This window comes from Mauremys reevesii, linkage group 24 (genome assembly GCF_016161935.1).
Source record: "Mauremys reevesii isolate NIE-2019 linkage group 24, ASM1616193v1, whole genome shotgun sequence".
Classification (NCBI taxonomy): Eukaryota; Metazoa; Chordata; order Testudines; family Geoemydidae; genus Mauremys; species Mauremys reevesii.
Window position 1 is genome coordinate 4,736,876 of NC_052646.1, and position 18,677 is coordinate 4,755,552.

An 18,677-nucleotide genomic window follows, 5' to 3' on the forward strand; every position below is an offset into this window, starting at 1 on the left:
GTGTGTGCGGAGGGGGGTAGCCTTGTTACTGAAGCAGGAATTTGCTACCCCCGCACTGTATTTTGCATTATTTCCCCTCTCTGTCTCTCAGATCCTTGCAACTAGCGCTCTCTCTCTCTTTCTGATTCTGCTGCGGCAGAAGATCTCAGCTTGCAAATGAACTAAGCAGATGAGGGATACTGCACAAGGAAATGTCTCATCCAGTGACTCACAAGGTAAGGTGTTGCTACAGCTTTCTCTTTGCAACTTTGCCTGGACAGTTTGGGAGTGGGTATTTTGCATCTTTTCCAACCAGCCTCCCTGATCCATGGCAAAAAGTCAGCCGGATGCTGCAACACCATCAGATCAGACAGCCCAGCGTGTTTTGTTTTGCTTAAACATATGAAATGATTCTGATTTTTGTTTCAATATTTCATGTTTATGATGCAATCGGAAAAACCTCAAGAACAAAAAAGCCACCGGGTTATATTTAATGCATCTTGTTTTGGCCATGATTTTAGAATTGTGTAACGTGTATGTATATACATACATATAAACCGACACGCATCACGCACACACATTGTATACATAACACATACGTACTCATGTATGAGACATGAACACTACATATAATACAGGATAAGTCTATATGTGCATTTATTTAATCTAGATATTCATATACTCACACTCAATCACGCGTACACATGCACACATGATCTATATCAATTACACAAATGCACACAGACAATGATATATAAAGAGAGAATAAATTATATGTATGTACATAGATATGTACTGTGTATATGTATACATAATATGTGCATATAGTTGTGTGCATAAAGTGTGTGTGTAAGGTGTGTGAGTGCGTATATATAGTGTGTGGGCATACTTAATGTGTATATTTTGGGGTAAAGTGTGTGTGCGTGCACATAATACATATATATAGTTGTGTGAGCATACACACACACTATAGCTTTTGGGGTGAGTGACAGAATATATATCTTTGAGAAACAATGTACTTGTCTTCTAAATTACAGCATTCAAGAATTGTTTTTCACCGGGTCAGAGTTTGATCTCTTTAGAGAGACAGATAGTGATGCCTTGTCTGTAGGTATCACTTCATTTTAGAGAGGCAGTTTCTCTTGCAACCCCCATTTTATGGTCTACCCTATAATTCGGGAACAGAACTGTGACCCCTATAGCAATGAAAGTGAGGGGGAGAGTAATTCTGATGTTTATAGGCTGATCTTGCAAATACTGGCTCACTCAGCCTTTACTCAGGCAAATAGCCCCATTAATGTCACAGGGTCAACTTGCAAAGGGCTCTCTTGTTACTTACTCACATGAGTAAGTGTTTGTATAATGAAGTGTTTATTTACTCCTTCACATGACACAAGAACTAGGGGTCACCCAATGAAATTAATAGACAGCAGGTTTAAAACAAACAAAAGGAAGTATTTCTTCACTCAACACACGGTCAACCTGTGGAACTCATTGCCAGGGGATGTTGTGAAGGTCAGCACTATATAGGGGTTCAAAAAAGAGCTAGATAAGTTCATGGAGGATAGGTCCATCAATGGCTATTAGCCAAGATGGGCAGGAATGCAACCCCATGCTCTGAGTGTCCCTAGCCTCTGATTGCTTGGAACTTGGTGTGGACGACAGGGGATGGATCACTGGATGATTGCTTGTTCTGTTCATTCCCTCTGAAGCACCTGGCATTGGCCGCTCTCGGAAGACAGGATACTGGGCTAGATGGACCATTGGTCTGACCCAGTATGGCCATTCTTATGTTTGTAGGAAGGGCTACTATGCTTGAAATCTAAACTAGGATTTGAATACAAATAGATCATGCCAACACCCAACATGCCTTTGAGTTTGATGGGTGTTCAGAATCCTGATCTGGATTATGGTGGAGCAGCAGCACTGCCATAGTTCTGGTTACTAGTTTACTGTGTAACAGCCAGAGGGGTAGGGGTGCACCTTAACTCTGTATTTCCTGGTTTTCAGAGGTTTAAGCAAAGCTGCATACTTGACGTTCTGGAAGGGCCAGTGGCACTGCCAGTCAAACATTAACTAACTTTTGGGGCAGTGAATTTAGATCCACAATTTGGCCCTGATTCTGCAAGCTGCTCCCTATGGTGGGAATATCTGTGCCCACGTAATGCCCCAGTGACTTCAGTGAGGTCTACCCAGGCAGATGAGATTGTGGGATTGGGATCTGAGGGTACAGCAGCCGGGATGTGTAATTCCCAGCACGGGTAGACACACCTATGCCACCTCTGCTCGAGCTAGCACCTAAAAATAGCAGCGTAGCCCCAGCGACACCTCGGGCTAGCTGCCCGAGTACAATCCCACCCAACCACCCAGCTCAAACCACAGCCTGTGCTGCCACAGCCGCTCTGTTACTGTCAGCGGTAGAGCAAATACATCTCCCCATTGGCATTCTGGGAATCACACCTCCCAACTGCTGTGTGCAGACATACCCTGGGTGGTTTGTCCCCTTAACCCATGCCCCTCTGCCCCCTCTAGTTGTGCCTGAGCCACACGTAGAGGTTGATCAGTCTACTAAAGTCTTGGCTAACAGACCTGGGTCTGTCAGCTCAAGCAATAGAGGCTCGTGCTTTAAGAACCAGAGGTTTGAAGCTGAAGCTCAGAGGCCTGAGCCACCTACAGATGCAGAATTACATCCCCACCTATGGTAGCTGATGTTCATACAATTCATTTGGAACATATTGCTCTTAATATGCTGACAGCAGTAGAGATCTGGCAGGGACAGTGCTTTCCAGCCAAGGATCCCAAAGTGCTCGACAAACACTCATTCATTAAGCCCTGGTGTGAGATAGGTAAATATTATCTGTAAAGGCCTTAATTCAAAGCTCAGTGAAGTCCTGGATTCAGGGTGCTGAGCGCTTGGAAACCTGACCCTGAGCTTTTGGGAAAATCTGCCCCATGGCGGCGAAGGGGGGTTGAAATCTAGTCAGTGTTGAACATTGGTGAGTAGCTTCAGCCCTGAGTCTCACTGCCAGCTTGTGTGGTTTTACAACTATGTTTTCTTATTTAAAGAACAATGTGTTTCTCTCCCCTGGGTGAAAGACCCACGCAAACAGAGGCCCCAATCCTACAATACAGCAGTGGAGGCGGCTGTCCGTTTATTTACTGTAGCATCCGGGCAAGCTCACCATCTTTAATATACTTCTCCTCCTGTGAGGGAGGGCAGTGTGGTTATTGCCAGTTTACAGCTGGGGACCTGACGCAGAGAGAGATCGAGGCTTGGATCCTTAAAGCCATTTAAGCCCCTAATTCCCAATGGAAGTTGGGCACCTAAGTATTGATGAGGATCTGAGCCTAATTGAGACTCACTCAGGCAGTCTGTGGCAGAGCTGGGAATTGTACTGTGGCCTCTTAGGTTATGTCTACACTGCAACAAAACACCCCTGGCTGGCCCACATCAGCTGACTCACTGCAGCATGAGCCCGAGTCAGCGACGTGGTGGGCCCATCGTGGGGGTTTGAGTGCAGTGTGGACATACCCTTACGCTGCTGGCCACTAAACTATCCTCCCGCTCTAAGGCTTGCGCGACGCACAGTTTTAATGCCAATGTACCTATTTCCATTAGGGGGGTGATTTTTATGCCAAAATAGCTAAGGGATTAAGGAAAACCCTTAAACCCATCTCAGGTCTCAATGACTTGAAAGAGAATGCAGGTGGGTGTACAGTTTTGACTGCACTAATCCTTGTTTGTGGAATTGGGGTAAAAAAGGAAAGCGAAGAGCCAGATTCTGATACCCCTACACACACTGAACAGTAGGTCAGAGTCTGCCCTAGTGCAGTGGTTCTCAACCAAGGGTCCGGGGCCTCCGGGGGCGGGGGGGGGCGTGAGCAGGTTTCAGGGGGTTCGTCAAAATAAATCAGAGAGCAGGGCCGGCGTTCAACTTGTTGGCTCCAGGGCAGAAAGCTGAAGCCCGAGCCCTGCCGCCCAAGCCTGAGCAACTTAGCTTCGCGGGGCTGCCTGTGGTGTCGGACCCACGGCCATTGCCCTGCTTGCTACCCTCTGCTGCTGGCCCTGGCTTTTAATCTACTGGATACACAGAAAAACAGTCGTGGCAAAGGTGGGTCAAGGAGTTTTTATAGCATGTTGCGGGGGGGGGGGGGGAAGGGGGTCTCAGAAAGAAACAGGTTGAGAACTCCTGCCCTAGTGGACTGTACAGGAGAAACTGTGAAATTGACTATACGCACAATGCTGTCCAATGGACAAAGTTAAACAGCAACGAAAGAGAAAGATATTTTGTTTAGCCTCTAATCTTGAGTTTTTCTCATAACCAAAGCAGGTGACAAATATTCAGACAGTAGCATGAGCCTTAAATTCATGGCGTCCCTTTAAGTAATTTGGCCCAGGTCACATAGTGAGTCAGTGGCACAGCCAGAAATAGAACCCCGGTGTGGTAGCTGCTCCCAGTTCCTGCAACCTGTAGACCAGTGTTTCTCAAGGACTGGTCCATGGACTGGCACTGGTCCCTGAGATTTCTCTGGCACAGTTTAGGAAGGCAGCAAGCCAGGCTCTGGTATCAGAAAGGTTGAGAAACACTGGTCTTGATAGCAGTTACTTCCTGTTAGTAGTATTCTCATCTGATGCATTGACATACTCATTTATGTATCTGCTTTTTCTTAATTTTTTGCCCCTTGTGGCAGAATAATCTGTATTTAAAAAATCCTTCCTCTGCTCAAATTTAAACTGGGGGAGATGGGTTACCTCCCTTTTCCCATTCCACAGTATCGCACGTAATGCTCTGGATGAAGAAGGATGTTATTACATTTCATTATGTATTATCTCCTTTCGGAAGATGCTTTAATTGTTCCTTTCAGTCAGGGAGGCTGTGGCATGCTTTCTGTTGAGGCTAGTTTTAGTCACAGGGTAGAGATCGCAACAAACTACCACTGTTTTCTTGTTATGCGGGGTGCTGTGCAGAAACAGAGCAATGGGATTCGGCTCTCTGACTCGGGGGGCTCCTAGGCTGTACGGCAACAGTAAATAATAAATAATATTAATATGAATTACTATTAATTTGTGTTATTAATAGTTAATGTTGATACTGAAATTAAATAATGATTAGTGATTGTTGATTAGTAATTAAGAATTACGCCAAAGGGGAGCAGTGGAAGTTACATCTCATGAGACAGTTAAAAGCAAATAGAACAACGCCTATAAACATGGTCATCGATGGGGACTGAAGTGGTGACTGTCAGCACCCCCAGAGCCCTATGACTTGAGCTTAAGAGCTTTGCTAGCAGTCACAAAGCAGCAGGTTCTTCTCCTTGCTGGCCCAGCCAGCGTGGACAACATGATGACATGCATTTAGGCTGAGATGTTCAAAATCTCCCTCAACCTTGATCCAAAGTGACTGGTTATCTAGGGAGGTGGTGGAATCTCCTTCCTTAAGAGGTTTTTAAGGCCCGGCTTGACAAAGCCCTGGCTGGGATGATTTAGTTGGGGATTGGTCCTGCTTTGAGCAGGGGGTTGGACTAGATACCTCCTGAGGTCCCTCTATTCTATGATTCTATGACATTCAGTGTCTCCGGTCCATTCATTCCTCAGCCTCTGTGCTGAGACAGCTAACAAGGAGGACAGCCCACACCTGGTGTGTTGGTGAATCTGGGGATGTGGGCAGTTGTCTGCTAGGAATTAGGCTGAGACCCAGCAAACTCATTTCGGAGAGGGGCTCCCGATGTGGAGCTGTCAAGTGGTGCCGTAAGCCTATAGGCGAGGTGAAACAGTGGTCCCCAAAATGAGAAAATGCCATTGTGTGCACAGTTCCAGAAACACTGCAACATGACTAAACTCACTGTTTAAGTTAATTTCAACACCTTAATGTCGAGTTCATGGGTCAGAGCTACCAAAAGACAATGTATTCAAAGATTTTTACTGGCTTTGCATGGGCAAGTTTTGTTTGTTTGTTTTGTTCAGAAATGATGAAGCTGTTTAGCATATGGAAAAATGTCAAAGATCAACATTGTGCAATATACTAACATGAAATGTTTTCACATCGCATATTCCTAAGTGTCAAAATATCTCAGAAGTAATTATAATAGTTTTCTGTATTTTCAATTGAGGGTTTGCTAACTAAATCAGTCTCACATTCAAGGTTGTGCACCCGTAGCAGTAGATTGCGTGCCCATGGTTTGCACTGAATAGCGGGTAAATAGAAATGTTTGTGAATTCCTAATGTAATGCTTCTCTATTTGTAAGCTTTTGTACATGCAATGTATCATCTAGTCTCCCTAGTAGAAGGTTTTCATTTGTAATTGCCTATGCCTGTAGTATTAGCCTCTGAAATATTCTAGAAACTAGCTTTTTAATTCGACGACACTCATGCACGGGTCAGTATTTAGTGTTAGAAATGACAACACACAGCTTCATATTACGAATATCCAAAAGCTAGGAGAGAACAAAATGGCCTAACAAGAAGTAGTGAAGACAAAGTCCACAAACAAGTCCTCGCTTCTGCACTGAAGGAGGATGAAGAGTTTGTTACAGCCCTTACTAACCACACAACAAACCCATCTGGGCCTGAAGCACATCCAGAGCTGCTTATCAACATAGCTAGTGGACTGCACGGAACATCAGATGTACAAGTATCAGAGGGTAGTTAGTCTGTCTCTCTGTAGAAGCAGCAAAGAAGAAGCACTTATATTATAACAGATGTTTTTTTTTTTGATGAGAGCTTGTGTGAATACTTCTTCTTCTGACTGCTGCTGATCAAGAAGTGGTATTATTCCACGAAAGCTCATGCTGCAAAACAGATGTACAAAAGGCTATAGTGAAAATAGCAGATGTTGGTGAGGAACAAATGGAGAGGCTTGTGAAAGATGCACCTGATTCTGTTGGGACATGTAGCTCCTTCAGCCCCATCAATAAATCGGGCATCAAAACACTTGCCGACAGAGCCAAGAAGACCAAATTTGAGTCTGGCTAGGAAGGGACAATCACAGCAGCCATCAGTCCAGCAATTGTTTTCTGCAGAGCCCCGTCCTTAGCAAGATGCAGAGGTAAAGTTTCAATGGCAACTGTTTTCAGTTGCCCAGTAGGACCTGTACCTGTGTCCCTCTTCCCTGCTGATGGAACAGTGAGAAGAACAGATAAAGCTGAATTAGAGCATCAGCTGGAAGCCTAAAGCTGAAGGAATCCATGAGGTAAGAGCATACAACAGAGAACCCACACTGTACAGCCGAGATGCCATGGCTGTCAAACAAATGACGGCTGGAGACATATTCCATGCATTCGATGAATTGGCTGTTGAGTATTTGAGGCACAGTCTCCGATTTCGCGGCTTGTCACTGAGGAGTGGGGAAATGGAAAGCAAATGGGCATGACGTTTCTAGGACATCAGTGGTGATGGGGGCAATTAGCAACACAGGTTGAGCGGCTGGGATAGCACAGGAACATAAGAGTTACCATCCCAAATTAGGCCTGGGCTCCGCCTGCCTAGCCCAATAGCCTGGACCCAACAATGGCCAGCAAGAGCACCTTCATCACTGGGATAACCTGCCCTCTGGGGATGCTTCCTCCTGACCCCACCAGCTAGAGGGTGGTTTATGCCCTGAAGCAGGAGGATTTTCAACCCTTCCCAAACTCTTGAGGCCTGATTCTGCATCTCCCTGTGCCTTGTGTAGTCATTTACACCAGTGCAAAGTGGGGGCAGGGTGACAGCGTTTCACGCTCGCTTTGCACTGATGTCAGTGACCGTGCGAGGCTCAGGGCAAGGCAGAAGCAGGCCCTGAGTTGAGTCAAGCCTGTGATAAATCTGGATGTTCTCATTATCCAGATAAATGTCTGATCCCTCCTGACTCCTGCTACTCTCTGGGCTTCAAAGGCACTGAGCACAGGCAGCAGACACTCTGGCCTTGTGCTCCCCTTTGGATGTGCCATTCTGCCCCAGCATACACATCTCTGCACTGGATGAGCAGATCTATGGCTGCTGCGTTACACTATGTTCTTATTAGCCATTATTATTAATTATTTTTGCCAATTCTTAATTATTCATGTAGTTGTTATTATTTAATTAATCACTTTAATTATTGTTTGCCATTTTTTCCCTGTATTTGCTTCCCTAGCAATGCAAGGATGCTGGTTAATTTACAGACATAAAACCAACAAGCTCCCTGCTCCACAAAAATGCTTATGATCTAAGCAAATGTGTCATGGGAGTTGAGCTGGCCCTTTAAGACTGCTGAGGCTCAGCTGCTCTGTGTTGAAGGCCAGACCTTTCCCTGTCACAGAGAGATCCCCCCACCCCCTCGTTACACCATCAGGGCATTGCCCAGAGATCCTGGGGTCCACCCTTAAATGGGGATCTGCAGGAGAGGGGAGAGCCATCAGTGGACAAAATCCTGTACCTTTGTATCTGCTTCCCCGCCCCGCACACACCCACACGTGTGGATAACTTTGCTACATTTCAGCCATGCTTCCAGAGCATCCCCTGTGCTGCAGCAGCCCTGGGAGCAGGGAGGGCTCTGTGGACGCATGCTAGTCCGTGGGGCATGCTAGGGGGTGAAGGTTTTGGTATGTGGCATTTGAAAGGGAATTTTGTTTCAGTTTCAGGTGCGCTGGCTACATGAGACAGTGTGATCTAGCATTCAGCTGGATTGGGTTCTACTCTCTGGTGCGACCATTGCTGCAACACTGTGTCCAGTTCTGCTGCCCACAATTCAGGAAGGATGTTGATAAATTGGAGAGGGGTCAGAGAAGAACCAGGAGACTGATTAAAGGATTAGAAAACAGGCTTTATAGTGGTAGACTCAAAGAGCTCAATCTAACAAAGAGAAGGGTGAGGGCTGACTTGATTACAGTCTATAAATGTCTATCTGGGGAACAAATATTTAATAATGGGCTCTTCAGTCTAGCAGAAGAAGTTTTAACATGATCCAATGACTGGGGGTTGAAGCTAGACAAATTCAGACTGGTAATAAGGTGTCATTTTTTAACGGTGAGTATAATTAATCATTGGAACAATCTGTCAAGGGTCGTGGTGGATTCTCCATCATTGAAACATTTTAAATCAAGATTGGATGGTTTCCCGAAAGATCTGCTCTAGGAATTATTTGGGGAAGTTATCCACGAGGTCAGACAAGATGATCACAACAGTCCCTTTTGGCCTTGGATTCTATGAATCTCTTCCCACCTACTTCAGGGGAGTGGGATGTAGTGGCTAGAACATGTGCTCCTGGGTTCTGTTCCTGGTTGTGGTGTGGAAAGCACGGTCTAGTGATTAGAACAGGCTAGTGGGAGTCAGGACTCCTGGGTTCTATTCCTTGTTCTGCCACTGACTTCTTTTGTGACCATGAGTGAATCCTGTCCCCTCTCTGTGCCTCTGTTTCCACACCTGTATAATGGAGATAATCATGCCAGCATCCTGGGAGGACAGTAGGCTAAATGGATTAACATTTGTAGGGACAGTCTTTTTGTTGTGTGTTTCTATAGCGACTAGCACCATGGGGTCCTGGTCTGTGACTGGGACTCCTGGATGCTACAGTAAGAGAAATAATTAATAATAATAAAAATAACAGTAATAAAGTGCCATGAGATCCTTTAACAAAAGCCGCTGCTGTTAATTATTTTATTGTTCATAGAGTGGGAGCCTTCAAAGCTTTTTAAGAGAGTGTTTCTTTCTCCCTTGCATTTTCTGCTCTGTTGCAAAAGGGGAAGACAGGACCCAGGAGCAATGTTCAGCGATCCGGAGCATCCAGCAATTCCTGGGGCCAGTGATGTTGCTTGACGCTGGCTCTGGTACAGAGATCTGCAGCGAGATGGTGCGAGGATGCCTGTTGTGTCCTGGTTGCTCGCATGCAGGGAGAACTCAGATCCTCCTGCTTTTGCTGAGATGGTACCTGTGGGCCAGACAAGACACCCAGCAGCTGCCAAGACCACAGGTGGGGTCTGCGCTGTGACAGAGCATCAGCAGTTGGCAGGAGAGTTCATGCCAGCTCCGTGGTCCCAGATGGTGGTACAAGTTTTGTATTACAGGTAGGCTCATGGCAGGGCCGGGGGAGGGATGCTTTTCATGAAGGTGTGTGCTGGAAATTGAGCTGTTTTCTGCAGTGTGCATCTGCTGGCACTCGGAATAGAACCCAAGCTCCTGCTCTATCTACTAGAGAACACCCCCCTCCCAGAGCTGGGAATAGAACCCAGGAGTCCTGACTTCCATTGGCCTTGCAAATGAGATTTAGGTTCAGTTTGCCTATTTACTTCTCTGATTCTGCAATTTATATGTATTTATAGTTAGAGCTTGATTCTGCCATCCAAGTCGCATGGGGCCTGATTCTCCGTTGCACTTGGCCTAATCATTTACACCAGTGCAAAGTGAATTTAAAATGCTTAAACCAAAGAATCTAGGAACGCGACTCACGTCTTGCACCTTCACAGACATGCTTACCCGGCTGGGGGGGTTGAATTCGAGACAGCTCATTAATACAGTGACTCTGGAGGAGCCTGGGAGGGACTGGATGGGGCCGTAGCTAGCAAAGGAGCCGAGAAAACAAATCCGCACCTGAAGCAGAAGCTGTGTGTGATCCAAATTGTTCTTAAACGGCGCTGATTCTCATTTACACTAAGGCCCCTTTGCCCCATTCTGGTAGCACAAAGGGCCCTTAAAGTGGGCATAAAATTACAGTTAAACTTACTGTATGGCCCCTTCATGCTGTCAAAGCAGAATAAAGGGGCCTTAGCATAGATGAGAATCAGACCCTGTGTCTTTAGAGGGCTGGTGAGCTGGTGGGGCATATACCAGGTGCAATCAGTGAAGGGTTTCCTCAGAGGATAGGAAATCAAAGCAGGTCACCAAGCCGAAATCAATGGAGTAAGAGAAACTGCCCCAACTGGGAGCCAGCCCAGGTCTCCCACCATGGCTGGGAAGCCAGGTGCATCCATGCAAGGGGAAAACGAGTTGTGGTTAACCCATTGTTTTCCAGGGACCTGGCAGTACCCAAGCTGCTCCCTCGCAGTAATTAGCTCTCTCTGGCATGATTGGGAGGAATTAACCAATGCAGTTTTTACTACTACACTGAGTTATAGGCCAAGTGTTGTACAAACACCGAACAAAAGGACAGTCCCTGCCCCAAAGAGCTTATGAGAGACAGTAGATGAATACAGACAGGGGAACACAAGGAGACAGTAGCCAGGAGCTATATATTTGGTAGCGCTGGTCTCTGTAACATTCGCTATACGAAGGCTCATGAGAACCAGATGGCATTTTGGTGCCCTGGGCAAAATGAGGTGGGGCTTGGAGATCCTTGGAGGGGCCAGATCGCAATGCATTTGGATGGGCATCAGCAAAGCTTAGATCCATGATTACTGCTATTAATTATTTGTATTACAGTAGCAGCTAGAGACCTCAGCCAAGAGCAGGGCCTCCATGTGCTGAGTGCTGCACAGATGCAGACTCTGCCCCTAAAAGCTACAGACAAGGGATGTGGATTAGGCCTTCTGCCATTTGTTTATGGTCACACAAGGAAATCTATGGCGTGAACCTGTCACTTCAGAGTCCCCTCCCTATGGCTTAGCCGCAAGGCCATAGAAACGCAGGGCTTGAAGGGACCTGGGTGAGTCTTCTAGTCCAATAACCTGAACTGAGTCAGGACCAAGTATTATCTAGACCGTCCCTGACCGGTGTTTGTCTAACCTGCTCTTAAAAACCTCCAATAAGGGGATCCCATGGCCTCCCTAGGAATTTGTTTTATTGCTTAACTACCCTGACAGTTAGGAAGTTTTTCTTAGGGTCTAACCTAAATCCCCCTTGCTGTAGTTTAAGCCCACTGCTTCTTGTCCTGTCCTCAGTGGATAAAGAGAACAATTTATCACCCTGCTTGTACTTGAAGACTGTTATCATGTCTCCCCTCAGTCTTTTCTTCTCCAGACTAAATAACCCCATTTTTTTCAGTCTTTCCTCATAGGTCATGTTTTCTAGACCTTTTTTTGTTGTTGTTGTTGCTCTCCCCTGGACTTCCTCAGTTTGGCCACCTCTTTCCTGAAGTGCGGTGCCCAGAGCTGGACACAGTACTCCAGTTGAGGAATGCTGAGTAGAGCGGAAGAATTACTTCTCGTGTCTTGCTTGCAACACTCCTGCTAATGCAGCTCAGAATGAGGTTCGCTTTTTTTTGCAACAGTGTTACATTGTTGATTCATATTTAGTTTGTGATCCACTGTAATCCCCAGATCCTGTTCTGCAGGACTCCTTCCTAGGCAGTCATTTCCCATGTGATATTTGTGCAACTGATTGTTCCTTCCTAAGTGTGGTACTTTGCTTTTATCCTTATTGAATTTCATCCTTCCCCTCAATGCAGATGTAGCCTATTACTATATATTATTACAAAGTTATTATTATGAGTGTCCTATAGCAATCCAGCCCCTTTACACCCAAGGATTAGGGTTACAGGGTTGTAACGCCTAATGGATTAATGTGCATAAAGCTCATTGGTTGAGATATTAAAGCAGACTAAGTGGTGTAAGATGCATCTATGGGTTTGCAGAGGGGTGGATTCAAGCCACAAAGGAGAGCTGTAATTGCAGCAGCTGATCGAGCAACCCAATCCTGGGCGAGGGGGCTGGGAAAGGAAACTGATGCCCCTGCCTGCCCCCAAATCCTAGATAATTAAAACAAAACCCTGGCATAGAGGATCACTCACAAACAAGACCTGGCACTAATTGGCACCTTTGCTGGCAGCCTCAACGGAGGCCTGGGGCTGAGCAGGCCGTAGAGACTAACTCCTCTCATCTGCCCCCCCATAGAAGGGGTCCCCATGGGGCAGGAGTGAGACATGCTGGCGGGGTGACGTGTTGGGGCAAGCAACTGCCCGGGCTGTGTGCCTGCTATGTGGGGAAGCAGAAGCCATTGCTGCCTAGGGCTGTATCAGTGTGGCACCAAGAGCTGGCGTTAAATTCACGAGGGCAAGTGTGCACACTGGGAGAGGGACAAGACGGGGTGCACACTTGTACATAGACACACACATATCAGGATGCCGAAGGCAGCCGATGCCATTGCTCCCTGATGGGGGCGGATTCTCCTTTGCACCAAGGCCCCTCTGCACCATTCTAGAACCACACAGAGGCCTCGGTTACATTTCCACCCCCTTCTTACCTTGCTGGCGTGCTGCACAGGAGCCATATTCAATGCATTTAAGGCCAGACGGGACCATCCCCCTGTATATCACGGGCATGCCATTTCACCTACTTCCCCCTTTGTCGAGCCCACCAACTCGGGAAAAGCATCTCTGCCAGAAAGGCAGCCAGTCTTGATCTGAAGACTCCAAAAGACGGAGACCCCACTGCTTCCCGTGGTAGTCTGGTCCAGTGGCGAATCACCCTCACTGTACAAGATTTGTGTCCAATTTGAATTCGCCTCAGGCTGCGTCTTTACGGCCAAAGCAGTGTGGGTTTGTCTGGAGATAGCCATCTCGCTGTAACATCCTGGAGTGGAGACAAGGCACGGGTAATTCCTGACATAGCCAGACAAAACCCCAGGTGATGGTGGGATGGAGGGGATGACCTTGACTAGTTACAGTATAGTTCAAAACAATCTCCGCTAGGATTGTACATCAGCATCGCTACCTCCATGTCAAACACGCACCCTTCTTGTAGGAAGCCTGGTTTCTGTTAACCCTGCACCGCTTTCTCATGTAGACGAGGGCTTCGATTGGAACGTGGCCTGAGCTGAGCTGTTTCTTTAGCCCTCCTGGCTGCGTCTACACTGGAACCATGGGGAGGGGTGTAATTTGCAGCTTGTGGTGACAGACCCGTGCTAGCTTTCATCCAGCTGGCGTGGCTAGAAATAGCAGTGTGCTTCAGCACAGATGGGCAATGCAAGGGATACGCAGGGTCCCAGGCAGGCTTGGGCAGCCCACGCTGAAGCCTGTGCAGCCATGTGCTCGCTGTTGTTTTTAACGAGCTAGCTAGATCAAAGCTCTCGTGGGTACGGCTACATGAGCGGCACTCATGCCTCCAGTTGCAGGGTGGATGGGCTTAGCCTAGGCCCCCTCCCTCCCGCGCTCGAGAGCCTCCTCATCACTAATTCATGGTGCTTGCAGCCTGCTCCATTAGGGAGCGAGCTGGTGACCTCCAGCTGCATATTACTGACCTGCCTTCCCCTCCCCTCTCTGGCTTGTTGCTTCCTTTCCTCTCCTAGCTCCATCAAGCTCTCCTTCCCCTCCAGCCAAGGAACTCCCAAGAGTCTTCTTCCCCAGCACGATCCATCCATCTCGGCTTAGTCCTGCCCCTTCCAAGAGGCGCATGTGGCCAGATGTTCGGAACATCTGGATGGATGCCCCCAGGAGCACAGAGAGGAACACATGCCAGTTGCCCTGGTCGAAGGAGACTTTCTAAATCACCACGAGAGGGTCTCACCTGGGCATACAGATCTGCTCCTACCATAAGCACGATGAAGATTATTGTCAAAATCATACAAGAGGGCCTGATCTGGCAAATAACCCTGCTGAAGTCAGTGAGACTGCAGGATATGAACCCTTGTCCACCCCAGAGCCAGGAGTGGAACCCAGGAGTCCTGACTCCCTATGTGCTCCCACCACTAGATCGCACACTTCTGCTGGACTTAGGAAGAGAACCCAGGAGTCCTGACTCTTAGTCCCCAGTTCTAACCACTAGACCCCACCAGGTCACATAGAATTTTGCAGATTTGGCCCAGAAATATATTAAAAGGGCCCGATTCTCAATCTCAGTAGGCCCCCCCCTAGTGGGTGGAAGTGGCCCTCTGAGAATCTTCCTGCACTGGGAGCTTCCCTGGCTGTTTCAAGAGTTCTGTACCCACCCTGCTCCCCACCCCTGGCATAGGAGCAGGTTGGGGAAAGGCCAGAGCACAATGCACTATGGGAATTCTCGGCTTCTCAAGGCTCATAGGGTGCCACGGGAAGCAGTGTGTAAGTTAGAGCAGCCCTGAGGCTGCTCTCATGGGTGCTGGGCACGGCCCCAGAATACAGAGAGCACAAAACTAGCTTAATGCGCCCCTTAATCCCTCTATCCCTGCCCCAAGTGCATGAATAGAGTAACTGAGAATCAATTCCATCAATACAAGGCTGGATCTCAACTGGCATAAACTGGCATCACTTCAGTGGAGTGAGCGTGATTTACATTAGCTAGGAATATGGCCCAAGTCCTAACATCTACCAGCCTAGGATATTTTTTCTCAGGTTCCCAGTGTGGGGGTGGGGGATGATAAACCATGACTTCCCCCCCCCCACTCCCCAATAAATCTGATCTCCACCAGCTGCTCCGAGGGGAGAAATGCTAACGACAGGTGTTTGAAGGGAACCAGGGACAAAGGCCTTTATTTCCATGTGCAGCCCCCTCGCCTCTCACGCTCCTGGGGGATGCAGGCTGGGGGAGGTTGGGTTCACTGTTTCCTTTGCTCGCTGAGAAGTCAGGTGCATGCAATTATTGTCTAGACGAGTCTCGCCGGGGAGCACGGTGGCGTAATGGTCCCACGGGGACACCCGCCCAGCTCCTCGCAGCACAAAAGCCGCCTTGAGAGCCCGCGCCTCCCCCTGCCACTCAGAGAAGTGGAGAAACACAAAGGAAAGAGGCGGGGAGGGGGTTTGGATGGGAGGGAGAGACCCCCCCACCCTTCATGCCCAGCAGCTAATTCCGGCTCCACTTTAAGAGGGATCTCGAATAATAAATGTTGTTGGGGCTGGCTGGAATTTGATTCATTTAAGAACAAAGCAACGGGCCTTCGGATTCTTGGAGAGCTCTCCAAAGGCCCGATCCTCAGCTGGTGAAAACGGGCCACCTGGCCTGAATGACACCTTGGCTGGTGCAATGCAGTTCTGTCGCCTTCAGCAGCGCTAGGCCCAGCTGGGGAGCCGGCTCTTTTCAGATCTCGCCTGGAAACTGCTCCTCTTGGCCCCTCTTTCTCCCATCTCCAAATTTCCCTCGCCCAGCACTTGTGCTGCACCCAGCGTGCAGGTCTAGGCTGATGCTGCATTGTGGCCACACGTTTCACTCAGGAAGTCTCGGGGCGAGAAAGTTTTTCAGGGAACTTGGATCCACGGTTAAGTGGCTCCTGCTTCCTCATATACTGGTAGCAGGTTACTGCCTTAGAAGCCTCAACTGCTTGCCAATCTGAGAAGGACTGATTTTGAGTTTCGGTTACTCTGTTCGTGCACTTGGGGCAGGGATAGAGGGATTAAGGGGCGCGTTAAGCTAGTTTTGTGCTCTCTGTATTCTGGGGCTGTGCCCAGCACCCAGCATCGGTTAGAGCAGCTTCAGGGCTGCTCTAACTTACACTCTGTCCCATGGCACCCTATGAGCCTCGAGAAGCCGAGAATTCCCATAGTTCATTGTGCTCTGGCCATCCCCCAACCTACTCCTGTGCCGGGGTGGGGAGCAGGGTGGGTACAGAACTCTTCCCCACCAGCCAGGGAAGCTCCCAGTGCAGGAAGATTCTCAAAGGGCCACTTCCACCCACTAGAGGGGCCTAATGAGATTGAGCATCAGGCCCTTTTAATATATTTCTGGGTCAAATCTGCACAATTCTGAGGGTCTAGTGGTGAGAACTGGGGACTAAGAGTCAGGACTCCTGGGTTCTCTTCCTGAGTCCCCCAGAAGTGTGTGATCTAGTGGTGGGAGCACACGGGGAGTCAGGTCTTGTGGGGAAGGCTCTGGATTGGCAGCCAGGACACCTGGGTTCACTGCATGACCTTCGGCAAATCGCGTAGGACTTGATTCTCATTTACACTGAGGCCGCTTTACACCGCTCCGGCATCAGAAAGGGGCCTTAGTGTCACTGGGAAATGAGGCCTCAGTTTCCCACCTCTAAAATGGGGATAATATTTCCATTGTCTTCCCTGTTGGGATTGTAAGTGCTTTGGGGCAGGGCCTGTCTCTCACTATGTGTACGGACAGCGCCGGGCAGGATGTGGCCCTGCTTTCAGTCTCTCTAGGGGCTAAAGCAGGATTGATAGGGCTAGCTAGCTGAGGATACTAAGGTCCCATGACAGGCAGGGGAGGGCAGTGGCAGCAGTGGGGAACGTGGCAGGGTGGAGAAGGTTAGGCGAAGCATAGGGCAGATTGTTGTGGATGTCTGGTTTTCCCAGCTCCTCAGAGGACACCACCCTACGTCCCAGCTCTGTCTATAAATCATGTTCTGGTCGGCCTTATGATGGGTGAAGATTGCTGCGTCCTCCCAGCTTTGCGTTCCTCTTCCAGCGTCACAGTGCTGGGAGATGCAGCTCGCTCTGGCCTGTGGACTTCTATGGGTTTCTTCCTCACATGTGGCGCCCCTTGGAAAGCAGCCACCCGCCTGGCTGCTCCTCACGCCTGTGGCTTCCAGGACACGTGGTTCTGCTTCTCAGTTCCCCTATTCCTGCGTTTGGGGCTTCCCAGAAGCTAGCAGCAACTGGCACCTCAAGCAGGCTGCATTGCCGCTCCCCTCCAGTGAAGCCAGGGGGACGAGGGTGGTGTCCAGGGCAGAGGACAAGGAGTGGGTGCGGGTGCTAATCTGGCTGGGCTGGTTCCCTGATGTGCGTTAACAAAAAGGGGTGGAAGAGGCGGAGTGGACTGTAAGATAACGGGCCCCTTCGCCCTTTACGGCCACCTTCCGTGACGGGATCAACAAGCCGCGTCCATGCCCCGGCTATTACAGCCGCTGGTGGGAGTGGGGGACGGGGAGAGAAAGTTGGTGGTGCCAGGCGGGACAGCAGAGTGGCCAGAGCTGATTCAGCCCATCCCCTTGGCAAGTGTCCCCGCTATGGTGCCCAGACTGCCACTCCCATCTCCCGCAGACTCCGCCAGGAGGGCGGGTGCCGTCAACGCCTGCCTGGGGGGACTCCCTCCCTAGGGCACTTGGGGCCTGGCTGGGCTGAGGAGGGGATGAAATGATGTACACGTGCCAGGCGGAGGGTGTAGCCGGCCTCCGATCTGCGTGTGAATGGTGCCGCTTTGACGACACTCAAAACCAGATCCCCCCCCCGCCCCCCTTGGCTGCTCTCTCCTGGCTTCGTTACCAGAGAGCCTCCTGGGCTGGAGCCAGCCGCTTGGCACTCCTGGCGCCTGCCAGGTGGTGGCTGGTCCTGCCTGCCTCCCCAGAGATCGTATTTCCTCTCTCGCAGGCCTGGATTCCACCCCACCCCTGCCCAGTGAAAAGGGACAAGCCTGATCCCTGTAGAGCAGCCTGCTGCCACGCTGTCTGCCTGTTAGCTGGCCACATCCAGGTCTCCGTTTGGCTCCCTGCCTTGGGAGCAATAACATCCCGGCGCCAGGGCAAGCCGGGGCACAGGGTGTGGGCAGCTGGCTTGGGGAAGCAGGGAGGACGGGGAGCCCCTTCAGAGACAGGCTGGGGACACGTTGCCCTGGGGAATCCCCGCTTTGATTTCCGCTCATGGGACCTGATTCTCACTTAACCTCAGGCCCCTTTAGACTGTTCTGGCTGCCCAAAGACGCCTCAGAGTGGGTGGAAAGGGCCACATGAGAATTCCCCTCCTCCCCCTCCAGCACAGGTGTGGGGCTGGCCTAAGGACTTTGCACCTGCCTTGCTCCCAGCAGAGGGGGCGGATCAGGTGTGTGGCTGGAATGCAGCTGCGCTCTGAGTCCTGGGTCCCATAGGGAGCAGAGTGTAAGTTAGAGCCACCCTGAGGCTACACTACTTGACAGCGGGGGCAGAGCCCAGAGTACAAGGATTGCAATGGTGGCTTAAAAT